Source organism: Mercenaria mercenaria, chromosome 1 (genome assembly GCF_021730395.1).
Source record: "Mercenaria mercenaria strain notata chromosome 1, MADL_Memer_1, whole genome shotgun sequence".
NCBI lineage: Eukaryota > Metazoa > Mollusca > Bivalvia > Venerida > Veneridae > Mercenaria > Mercenaria mercenaria.
Genome location: NC_069361.1, coordinates 4,608,660 through 4,622,522, shown reverse-complemented (window position 1 = coordinate 4,622,522; position 13,863 = coordinate 4,608,660). Strand labels below are relative to the sequence as shown.

The following is a 13,863-nucleotide window of genomic DNA, read 5'->3' as shown; positions in this document are numbered from 1 at the left end:
TTTTGACAGGAGTGGCCTATGGCGTCAAACGACAGCATGCCAATACATGCGATCAGCTGTTTAGACGGAATAGAAGCTATGACTAATGGATTTTTGTGACAAAAATAATAAATCTGAGGTATAACCTTTTCTAAAAGGCGATCATCGAGTCTTTCAAGTGTAAAAACTTAGACGGCTATACCACGACTTGATTCTCGAATTATACAACCTTATACAATCCTGTAGAAGTACATGAATACTGGACTTTTAACTTGAAATATTATTGTTGTTTTTGCGTTAGCAACGGTAAGCGTTTACAGTCCATTCTAGCATAAAACTGCTGTTATTGTCACTTTTCGGGGTGATTTAACAGGAGAGAAAACGTGTGTTAACAGAGAGATTATCGCGCTCACGTACTGTTAAAACACCTTTTTACGCGTTTTATGCTAGAATAGCATTAGCGCATGTTCTTTTCGTGTTATAACATCGGGAATCGTTGGTACCCTCGCCCTACCGGGATTCTGCAGATGTTATAACACGAAAACACATGCGTTATCCCTACAGTAAAATCGTGAAAAAATACTGAAGAAAACTAGAAAAGCAAAACACGTGATACATAATATTTTTAGGAAAATAACTAAAAATATGATGTGTGTCCATATGACAATGGTGCCCCAACTCTTGTCACTGCTTGCATATTTTTGACCAAGTCAAGAGGTATAACTCTGAATCCAAATTAAAACATCAGATGCACGAATTCACACGCTTAATAAAACATTGAGGTTTGGTAACTAGGTCAAAAACGTTTTGAGATATGAACGACACAACTTCGGACCGACTACACTGCGCGTTGTATTTAAAACATATTTGTTAATTTACACTAATCTAATATAATACGAAAAACAATAAAAACAGTACCTCTACTACGCTCAAAACACAAGAACTGGTACTAGAAATAACATTCCATATTTATTTTTTGATTAAAGTTTGTACATACAACAAAAATGAATGTAGAAGAGCAAACTGTTGATTTAAGATTAGTAAACTATTCATGACAGTACCACAATACATTAGCCCTGTCTGGGGTCAAAATGCATGTATATATAGTACCAAATCTTGGGATATTGCTCAATTTACGGATCCCTAAAATGCGTGCGCAATCTCAAAATTGCACACAGTAAGATCAACCTCAACTCATTAGCAATATATGCATACAAGAATAATTATCTTTAACTGTGTCACTGTATTGTGAATTATTTCTGGATAAGTTAGGGTTTTTTTTATTTTTCGAATTAACAAAAGTACATTTCTTTTACTATTTTACGTTTTCTCTTAACAAATGTATCGGAATAATATAATTTTGTGTGTAATATGAGTGCGTTGTAAACGGATTTGTTTTTAGCTCACCTGTCACATAGTGACAAGGTGAGCTTTTGTGATCGCGCAGCGTCCGTCGTCCGTGCGTCCGTCCGTGCGTCCGTAAACTTTTGCTTGTGACCACTCTAGAGGTCACATTTTTTGTGGGGTCTTTATTAAAGTTGGTCAGAATGTTCACTTTGATGATATCTAGTATAAGTTCGAAACTGGGTCACGTGCCATCAAAAACTAGGTCAGTAGGTCTAAAAATTGAAAAACCTTGTGACCTCTTTAGAGGCCATATATTTCATAAAATCTTCATGAACATTGGTCAGAATGTTCATCTTGATAATATCTAGGTCAAGTTTGAAACTGGGTCATGTGCCGTCAAAAACTAGGTCAGTAGGTCTAAAAATAGAAAAACCTTGTGACCTCTCTAGAGGCCATATATTTCACAAGATCTTCATGAATATTGGTCAGAACATTTACCTTGATGATATCTAGGTCAAGTTTGAAACTGGGTCACGTGCCATCAAAAACTAGGTCAGTAGGTCAAACAATAGAAAAACATTGTGACCTCTCTAGAGGCCATATATTACAAAAGATCTTCATGAAAATTGGTTAGAAAGTTCACCTTGATGATTTCTAGGTCAAGTTCGAAACTGGATCACGTGCCATCAAAAACTAGGTCAGTAGGTCAAATAGTAGAAAAACATTGTGACCTCTCTAAGGCCATAGTTTCCATGGGATCTGTATGAAAATTGGTCAGAATGTTCACCTTGATGATATCAGGTCAAGTTCGAAACTGGGTCACGTGCGGTCAAAAACTAGGTCAGTAGGTCTAAAAATAGAAAAACCTTGTGACCTCTGTAGAGGCCATGCTTGTTAATGGATCTTCATAAAAATTAATCAGAATATTCATCTTGATGATACCTAGGTCAAGTTCGAAAGTGGGTCACGTGTCATCATGAAAGTAGGTCAGTAGGTCAAATAATGAAAATCCTTGTGACCTCTCTAGAGGTCATATTTCTCATGAGATCTGTATGAAAGTTGGTCTGAATGTTCATCTTGATGATATATAGGTCAAGTTTGAAACTGGGTCAACTGCGATCAAAACTTAGGTCAGTAGGTTTTAAAATAGAAAAAACTTGTGACCTCTCTAGAGGACATACCCTTGAATGGATCTTCATGAAAATTGGTCAGAACGTTCATCTTGATGATATCTAGTATAAATTTGAAACTGGGTCACGTGCCATCAAAAACTAGGTCAGTAGGTCAAATAATAAAAAAACCTTGTGACCTCTCTAGAAGCCATACTTTTCATGGGATCTATATGAAAGTTGGTCTGAATGTTCATCTTGATGATATCTAGTTCAAGTTTGAAACTGGGTCAACTGCAATCAAAAACTAGGTCAGTAGGTCTAAAATTAGAAAAATCTTTTGACCTCTCTAGAGGCCATATTTTTCAATGGATCTTCATGAAAATTGGTCAGAATTTTTATCTTGATGATATCTAGGTCAAGTTCAAAACTGGGTCACATGAGCTCAAAAGCAAGGTCACTATGTCAAATAATAGAAAAAAGACGTCATACTCAAAACTGGGTCATGTGGGAATAGGTGAGCGATTCAGGACCATCATGGTCCTCTTGTTACATTTGCCAAAACAAATGAATAAAATCAAATAATCTCTGTTAAATTGGCGAATTTGCTAAGTAGCCTTAAATATAAAACATTTATGCAAAACGTTTTAATTATACTGATTTCTATGTTAAATGAACTCTAACAATGATCTAGACATTTTTGAATATTTGAAAGCCGATGGTTAAATGCAAAAAAATAAAATGAAATGAAAGGAAAACATAATTTCAAAAACTTTTAAAAAGTTCTACATTTGGAGTAGATTATCTCTTATTTGACTTATTTATATCTAAACGCACTTAACGCACTCGGAAATTTAATAGCTCATCAATACCATTGCCCCTATTGATTTAAATTAACCGGTGATTACGACTACATTATAACTGGTAATTAGCAACACCCAGCCCGATCGTTATCAGGTTGTTATAAACGGTTAATCATAGAACGTGATTTCCAAAATTTATACTAAGATAATTTTTTTCTTCAGTTTTCGTTCTATTCTATTATGTATAAAAACAATATGTATTTAATTCCGAACACAATAATGAATACAAGAGGGTCAAAGTACCCGAAGAGGCTTATCTGAAACTAACTATTTGACGTTGAAGTATACACATAACACGGTAACAACTATGTTTAGTATAACCAGAGGGCTTCTAAGCAGTGTTCCTAAGTCACTCACCTGACCTTGACTGTTTGAACTTGAATGTATTTATGACACGCTGAATCATGAATGGTAATAACTGTGTAGCTAGCATAGTCTAGTTGCCCCTGAGAGGAGTCAAGTGCCACTATTTGAAATATCTTACTTTGAAGAAAACCTATCTTCTATATCCCTTCTGTGCCGCCGTACGAATCTGAACTAAAGCACTAAATTCATTTGTTGTTTATGCGATGGTAGAACAGTAGGATGACAAGATTGTAGGATAATAGGATGATAGGATGAGCGATTGTACGATAGCAGGATATTAAACAAACGGCCTTGAACTAATTTAATCTTGAAACACATTTGTGAGATATCGGTATTTCTGTGTATGCTTTATAACGTTGCGCCAGTGTTTCATCTTATTAACTTGTGATCATGTTCTTTGTAGACAGATGTGCATAATGTCTTTGGGAACTAATATTCACAAGACTTTACGAGTATAGTACTTTTCATTACACTTATTCAATACAGATTGATCTGTGCTAATGTTTAAAAAGACGAAACGACAAAAAAATAAACGCTCTTCTTTAGGAATTAAAAGATAACATAAATTCTAGAAGACCAGAAATATATGTTTAGTTTTAAAAGTTGATATTGATAAAAATGCTAGCAAAAATAATCTGTAAAATTGTTTTGTTTTCATTTTTTAAATTCACGCCTTAGCTCGGAGACTACACTTTTTAAAGGAATAATATAGAACAAGTCTTAACAATATTCCTTAATGAATTTCTACAAGAAAGGTACACTTGAATAAGTCTTAATCATATAAAGTGGAGAAAAATATTTATAGCTTTCAGATATACATATTTCACTTCTAGCATGAAATACAATACAGTTTTAGATGAGTTCTCTACATTTTTTCCAGATATTTCAGAACAGCACATACGTTAGTATTTTTACGAAGGCAGATCAATAGCGATATAATCCAGGGCCAACAACCTTAAAGTAATTAAATCATTTATTAAAAGAGATACCAGCATGATTATCTATCGACAACAGGGTCTTATCTGTATTGAGTACGCTAACTGAGGAACTGCTCAATTTCAAAATTGTGCATATCCCTAGATTGGGTACAACATACAAATCAAACGATCGCTGTTTTACTTTAAATCTAAATTAAATCAGATGCACTTGTGTGATATCAACTAGGTTAACTGCTATATGATTGATGAATAAATATGGCTTAAAGCATGAAACATTATATCCATTTGGGATCAATAACATTACATCCATTAGAGATCTATCAATATTTTACTGCTTTGCATTGCATTAATAAATAAATCTAATGCAATTATTCATATGTCTGGCTTGATGATGTTGCGCAGTGTTGTTATATTTTCTGGTCCTTTGGGATTATGGAGTACGTTCATTTATCTCATTCCCACCAGTTCTTTGATAAAATAGTCCACATGAATGTTTGCTTGATTTCATCTGAAATGACAAAATATCTCGTTTGGCGAAAAGATCTCTTTTTCACAGAAAGTAGAAGGTCGCCCCGTACTTGGACTCTGTGTTGTTATATTTTTTGGTCCTTTGGGATTATGAAGTACATACAGTTTTGCTGTAATAGAATTTTGCTAAAGCCGGTGCTGGGGGACGTGCGGGGTGTTGTACATTTCGTTTTCTCTCATGAACAGGCTCAGTCAAATCGAGTTTGCTATTATGTTGCTTGACTACGATCTATGCTTCCAAAGGATCGTTTCACATGTTTTATCAATATTGATAGAAGTCAAATAAAACCATTACATAATTTTGGTAGTAAACTAGTATAAAGATATTTCGGCATTGATGTTCCTGTTAGTATATATGTTGGTTAAATTACCTTTTTTCCTAAAATAGGTTAAGAAAGAAGAAATTTCGCATTTTCAGCAGTACGCAAATGTGATAAAAGGAGTATAACATCGGTGTCTTTCCACATTGAATTTATAAAATTCGGTCAGACGGACAGAACCTTGTATTTTATCATTATATATATATTGCAGCCACGTGATCTATATCTAGACATAGTTTTAGACACCGTTAGATAGAAGATATAAATATTTACTGTGCATATATGTAGTCAATAGCCCATCTGCAATGATTTATCCCATGTTTACCAAGCTGAATATATCCTATATATTTTAGTGATATTGATTTAAAAGCGATTTCATTTATTTCTCTTCTATCATGTTTATTACATCGGTTGCAAAATAATCTACAATTGTTTCCCGATCAATCCTTAATAAATACCTGTCTGATTTGCGAAACCAGGTATGACAACTATCTCAAAACTTATTCAACTAATATGAACGACATAACGTACAAATGTTTAAGATATTTTGGTGATTTTAAGTACTTACAATTCAACTTACTGTCGTGTGGCTTTAACTATGTACTTTTAACAATTTCCTGTGTGAACCACAAGATAAATCTCCACCAAACTTGGCCAGAAACATACTTGCATAGATCACTTTTAGTTTTATTCAAATTGTAAAATCAAACTTGTAACAATGTCCTGATGAATCATCGCTTAATTTTGTCTATAGCATGTTTTTCTCCAGTTTTTGTCAAGCGGCTCCGCTTACCTTCTTTGAAAGGGCCGCAAGTCAAGAACATGGGGGAAAAATGGAAAGAAAATGAATAATAAACTAAAGTCTGCATTTTTGTTTGCCCTTTAAAGGCCATTAGTACGAGGTCGTTTCTATTTATGTTAGTAAACTTACTGCGTCTTGTATCTTTAGAATTATATAGTACACATCAGATAAGATATGTCACCCCAAGTCTGATCTGGTCTGTTATTCCATTTATCCGAGTAAATTACCTGTTTTTCGTGTCTGCTGTATTAATATGATTGGCAACAATGCTGTTAGATCATTTGTTAATATGATTGCATTTTATCAGTATATCTAGAATTATAACAGTTTTCACAAAATATTTACCCTTTATTAAATTTCTTTCATGTATCTAATTGCTAAGTTGTATTTGCATATAAAGTAATAAAACCCACTTTCATACCTGCAATTTCAAAGAGAATCGGTTAAAAAGTAAAGTGATGAAAGGTTCTTAATGATGCCATTGAAAAGATCAAAAGAAAAAGATGACAGGGCATAACCGTTCAGGCATTGGCTTCTGTGATATCCAACAGACTAGGCTATAACAAAAAATGTATACTGGTACTGATACGTTTCATAATAAAACTTAATCCTTTTATTTTTATATGTAAATGCTGCAGAAACTGTAACGCTGGAAAGCAACAAAAACCTTTTACCAATATCAAAGACTTACACACCACAAAATAAAATTCCAATCCACATTTTTTGTACATTAAAACTCTAGGTAAACCGAGTTTCTTCGTTGTGGTACTTCATCCTCTCTAGATGTTTTAACGAGGTGGAGTGCAAATAAATAGAAAAAAAGCTAAGTCTAAGAGAAGGTAGATACATGCTGAAATCAAATGCATGACTCTGTTCAAGTAGGACTGATGGTGAAGTATTACACTCGTTCATTGCTACGTTTGTGCTTAAATTATTGATTAACAATTTTACATAACCATTTCTATAACATAACACGGCAGATGTGTTTGTGTTGTTTTTACATAAAATGTCCCTTTCAGTACCAGGTAATGTGTACATGGTTAACCATGGTTTATGAATAAACGTGTTTTACAGTTTACCATTTTATCTAACAATAAAAAAGGGCAAAAGTCGAGTATTTACAAATATAACAATAACTTATATTACGTCTTATCAACTTAAATGCGAAAGACAATCAACCAGTCTCAACAGCAAACTTTTCAAAATATGTAAAAAATAATGCTAATTATTATTATATTATTATTATACCAGATTTATATAGCGCCCTTTTCATGATCAATTTCACGTTCAAAGGTGCTTTACATAGTTCAAATGCAGCCACACAGGGCGCATAATTCATCCTCTACTAGTACAGACACAGAGCGATCTGACCAGAGGGACAGAGTGAGACAAAGCCCCAACGACAGAGAGATCAGAAATCAGATACAGGCTTGTCCGGCTAACTTAGCCTAGCTCTTTGCGAATAGACAGCCTGATTCTTTAACGTGCCCACTGTATAGCACTGATACACGCAAGGATTATATTATTATATAACACTGTAAACTTTTTCGTGACACTAATATTCGATGTCTTTAAAACACGTTTGAAAATTACGATAAATGATACATAATACAAATTAATATCATAATATAAATGTAGGTTTGATATAAATGAATCTGCACTTTTGATAATTATTCTTCTCAGATAGTATGTGATTTATTCATTAATATAACATCAGTTGCTATAGCCACGTGACTGCCGTCCATCATGAATAGTTTGACTGTTAACACTCTAGAGGCTATAATTTTGGCTCAGTCATCATGAAACTTGGTCAGAATAGTAAAATCTCTGATGAGTTTGTGTCTTGGAAATTTCGGATCAAAACCTGGGTAACATAAACAAAAAACCTTGTTAACACTCTACAGGCCATTTTTAACTTCATCTTCATTAAACTTTGCAAGTATTTTTCTCTCTAAAAGAAATCTAGGTCAAGTTGAAAACGGGGTCTTAGGTAAGTCTATGTCGCTAGATTAAATCAATCAAAATTGTTATTAACATTCTTGCGGCCATATTTTCTACCTGTGAAGAACCCATCCGGCTCGGTGGTCGTATTCGGGTGCCCGCCACTGAAAAAATAGTGCCCGGAGCGGCACCTGGGCTCTTCCTCCACCATAAAAAGCTGGAAAGTTGCCATTTGACATGCAATTGCGTCGGTGTGACGTTAAACCCAACAACAAAAAAGAACCATTTTCTCGCTGGTCATCATGAATCTTTAAAAGAATGTTTGTGTCCGTAAAACACCACTTGTTGGATCGTCATCAAACTTGGTCTTTAACATTATTACAATGTACTCTCCCAATTTTATTCAAATGGGGGAACTTGAACCCTTTAATGGCCAGCTTGTACAAAAATAGAAAGTGTTTAACTTCTTCTTAAGAGCCGCTTGATAGATCTTCATCAAACTTTGTCTGTAGCAAAATTATAAGGTTCTCTCCAATTTTTTTTTTCAAATCGGGGCACTTTTCCCCTTTTTAGGGACCGCTAGAGCTAAACATTGATAACTCCTTAAATATGTTTTTCCGAATGAACTGTAATTAATCGTCATCAAACGTGGTCTGAAGCATTATATGTTTCTCTTTGGTTAAAATTGGGGCACATGGGCTCTTTCTGCGGACGCTAATGCTAAAAAAGAAAACAACTTTAAGCGACTTCTGATGAAGCACTTGATCGGTCTTCATCAATCTTGGTTTGTAGCATCACTCAGAGATCCTCAGTCAATGTTATTATAATAGGAACATTTGGCCCTATTTAGGGGCCAATTGTGTTAGAAAAGAAACTTCTGCATCCGAACCACTTGACGGATATTCATCAAACGTGGTCTGTAGCGTCACCATTAGATCTACTCGCAAAGTTGTTCTATAGACGTGCTGGGTTAATTTTAGAAGCCGCTAGTGGTAAATTGAGAAAAAAAACACACTTTAAACTGAGCCGTTGGATGGATCTTCATCAAACTTGGTCTGTAGCATCAATGTAAGGTCCTATACCAATTTCGGACAAATCAGATAGGTTAATCCCTTCTAGCAGCCGCTAGTGCTAAAATGTCTTTAAACGGCTTCCGTTCATGAAAGACTTGGTGAAATATTTATGTAACTTGGTCATATTCTTTATTGTGGACGTATTTTATAGTTGGTAAAAATATGTAGTTGATATCAAAGAAAAATGACAAATATGAAAACATAATTATCTTGTTATACGTTTTTAAATGCCATGAAATGCACCGTCTTTATAGTATCAAACAAGTGAAGAATTACCCTCCGTTGACATTGTCGCACAGCCAAAACACAATGTAAATGAAATCTACACAAGAATGTGTAGAACTTAATGTATTTTGTATGTAATATACAAATATGAACTAATGCCAGGTATACAGGGTTTTATATAGGTATTTTCCAAACAAAATAAATCGATTATTTTTACCTTTTTGCAAACTGTTAAATTACAGTATGTGCCGACTAAATCCAAAACAGAGAAAATTAAGAATTTGCTAGCATAAATAAGGAACTTATAGAAGTTAGATTTACTGTCCGATTCCTTTGACGTTTACCAGTTGATTAATCCGTTTTATTGATTACGCTGTGTAGTGTAATGACTTTTTAATTATTTTTGTTTGTTTTAAAGATAATCATTCACTGATTTAAGGACACGTAATTTGTTTACGAGCAAATATGACTTGCAAGGAATTTCTGTAATGTTTATTGTAAAAACCAAGCTTTCGAAAACTTAGGATGTATATGAAGAGATTACTGTGTTTTTGTTGTTGCTTTAAAATAATACATGTAGTAGGAATTAATTAACAAATAGAAAAATAACACTGACGCAGCAATTCATAAATTATTGAGCGAATAAAAAAGCTTTAGTTAGTCCATTTTCTTATTTATCTTAGAGTGAAATAAAGACTTAAGGTAATATTATTATTCACAAATATGGGATCTTTACACTATCATTGCATAAAATTTATTTTTCCTGCTCCTAGTAATGTAAAGTATGTCCTCAAAGTTACTCCAAAACCAAGTAAAATTGATACAGGTAATCTATGAAATTATATTTTCGCCTCGGGAGTCAATCGACAAAATTACTCACAGTGTCCCAATACAGGTGTTTTTCACTAACTGAATTTTAGCTTTAGTCACTCCGAGATGCTGTGTTTATTTTGCACTCTGTTATACAACATTACCTTAATAATAATAAACGCCTTTATGTAGGATTTATTGATCTAAAATCTTGTTTTGATAGCATCTGTAGACATTCATTATGGCTGAAAATGTATAAATGTGGCATACAAAGAAACCTTTTGCGTATTATAAAGGATATGTATGATAAAGTAAAATCATGCGTAAGATGCTGAAATTCATATTCTGATTATTTTCCAAATAATCAATAGGCTTACGTCAAGGGGAGGTAATTTCGTCCATACTCTTTTCTCTCTTTGTAGAAGTCCTTGAATTGTATTTGCAAGGCAATTTTAATTCGGGTTTATTGATCGATGACATTGTATTAATTCTATTACTTTTTGCCGATGATATGGCAATTATGGGTAAAACTCCGGAAGATTTGCAGAATAGCCTTGATTTATTACACACATACTGTATACAATGGGGATTAGAAGTTAATGTTATGAAAACTAAAATTGTTGTATTTAGGAAAAGGGGACCTATTTTTTCTAGAGAAAGATGGTTTTACAATGACCAACCAATAGAAGTTGTAGACTGTTTTAATTATCTTGGTACATTGTTCAACTACACAGGGAGTTTTGTTTTAAACCAAGAACATTTGATTGGTAAAGCATTAAAAGCTTTAAATGTTTTATTATGTAACTGTAAAGATTTTGATTTTAAACCAAAGTTATTATGTCAGTTGTTTGATTCTTTTGTAGGCTCTATTTTGTCATACTCTTCTGAAGTATGGGGCCCACAATAAATCAAAAGATATTGAGTGTGTACATATGAAATTTTGTAAAAGGATATTAAACGTTAGAAGTAGCACGTGTAATTCAAGTGTTTATGGTGAGTTAGGTAGGCACCCTGTATATTAATAGGTATGTGAGAATAATAAAATATTGGTGCAAATTGATAAACACTGATAATATTATATTAAAGAAAGTCTATGAGCTGGGCGTATCCGACTGTAATATAGGTAGAATAACTGGGTATCGAATGTAAAAAAAAAAATATTAGATATGTATGGCTTTTCTGAATGTTTCAATAATACATGTTTGTTAGATTGTAAAACGTTTCCAAAGATTTTTAAACAAAGACTTATTGATAATTACATGCAAGAGTGGCGTGCATCTGTTGAAAATAGTGCCGTGTTAGAACTTTTTAAAAATTGTAAAACAACTCTTGTATATGAATGTTACTTAGATTTATTACCTAAAAGTTATAGATTTTTTGTTACAAGAATGAGAATGTGTGCACATACTATTAGAATTCAAACTGGCCGATACGGGCAAAATAGAATACCTCGTAATGAGTGATATTATCTATGTTGTAACACGATAGATATTGAAGATGAATACCATTTCATTTTGATATGCCCATGTTATATAGATATTAGGAGAAAATAAATTAAGAAGTATTATTACAGCAGACCATCAATGTATAAATTTATTGAACTTATTACTACAAATAAAAAGACTACATTATTAAATCTTGCAAAGTATATTAAAGAATCTATTAAAACTAGAAATATGATTATGAATGTTAACAATTAATATTAACATTCTCGCCTTATATTAGCAATTTAAAGGACATATTTATGCCTATTTGTTGATAGAATTATTTTAAATATATTATAAATGTTATATTATAACTGTTCATCCTCCATCATCAAACATTACTATTAATTGAATAATCATCATTGTTTGTTTAAAAGGTCATGATAACATGACAATGTATTATAATATTGTGTTGTTTATTATGAATGACGATGTACTATGTACAAGTCTTTAATAAAATTCTGTTCTGTTCTGTTCTGTTCCGAGAATCCTCAGAGTCAGAGACGAAAAATGACTGACTCGAAGAAACTTCGGGTCGGAGTTATGGTACTTGTTTTGGTCATCCTCCGAGGATCGAGTAGAATGTGTTTTTTTTTTTGCTTGAGTTAATCAGTATTATATATTTTTAACCTTTAGCCTGCTGATGGCAAGTGATTCTGCCTTTGCGACCAGTGCAGACCAAGATCAGTTCGCTATCCAGTCAGTAAATTTTCAGTGAACACCCCTTCGAATAATATAAGGTACTGCCAAAATTGAATGATGGACCAGTCCATTTTAGAAATTTAGCAGGCTAAATGTTAAAACTAGTTATATGATATAAAGACCACCCAGAACACATAAAGTATCAGTTTCAAGTACCTGGGATTTACTTCAGTTACAATCGATACCGTTATGACTTTAAAAGTTGAAACAAAAAACGAACAGTGGAATACATGAAGAAAGTGACCTGCTGTTGTGTGCGTATTTGCCATATCTATTGTGGTTAAAGTCACTGACCTCCAGATCGTACGATAACAACAAAAGGAATTTTTAGATATCAGAATTGTTTTTTATATTTCTTAAGAAGACTTTAAAACATAGTTAATGACAGATTATATGATATGGATAGTTGTTTTTACTAACTGTTCCATTCAAAATTCATGCGATATAAAAGAAATATTGATATGCTTTTAAGAATTTCTTGAACATTAGGAATATCCTCACAACCGTTAATGTTTGAGAAGGGTCGTAACCGCTTCACATTTAAAAATAAATCAGAATTTTGGCAGTTTTGATTTATCAAGACGTACCCAAGCTCTGTATAATTTTAATAAAATTTTCGTTAGATATTGTAACCAAATTAAAGTCTCGTAAAATTTCTAAACATCTATAATCTGTCAGTTATTATTCACAATACATATCTATTATAGCCAATACTTAATTGATACAACGTCTCGATGTTATTATGTGTATAGGCTGTTTTTCAGAAAAAAACTTCATTGCGACATCAAAGAGAAGCTGACATATACCGTTTAAAATCTAATTTCTGTTGACTATTTTACAGTAATCAAGTTCCTCAATGAATATTGTAGATCTACAATTTAACGCTTTTATGACCATGAAAATCATATACTGATATTTGTTCTAAACATACATATTCAATTTCAAGAAACCCTTTGAATTTACTTGTTACACTTAGTAGCTTTTAAAAGTCAGTATGAACTCAGCTATTTTAGTTCATAATACTGTGGGTAAAATACTACACAGTTATGAAACCGACTCAGTTATAAAAGGTTTTCAAATTAATTTTACATATCAACATGGCGAGCTTTTAAGATCGTTGCATGTCCTCGTCTGTCCGTCGTCGAACATGCACTCCTAAACAAACAAGCCGCCAGTTTCAACAATCTTCTATTCGTTAAGTGGTCCATTTCGGATATCTTCAAATAAATATAATCTATAAAAATTCTGGATGACATGGTAACCGAAAAGAAAGACACATCGTCTTCTTACAAATCGCTTGCAGAATTTCAAAACAACTTCAATCACAGAAATATTTATTGGACGACTCTTACAGAATTTTCCAAATCATTTTGCTT

At 33.0% G+C, this 13,863-nt stretch overlaps 1 protein-coding gene across 1 annotated transcript in view; it reads left to right on the top strand.

Annotated features, from left to right (window-relative positions):
* LOC128555605 (uncharacterized) overlaps positions 1-13,863 on the top strand; it is a 65,530-nt gene that overhangs the window by 35,446 nt on the left and 16,221 nt on the right. The gene's annotated exons all lie outside the window — the stretch shown is intronic.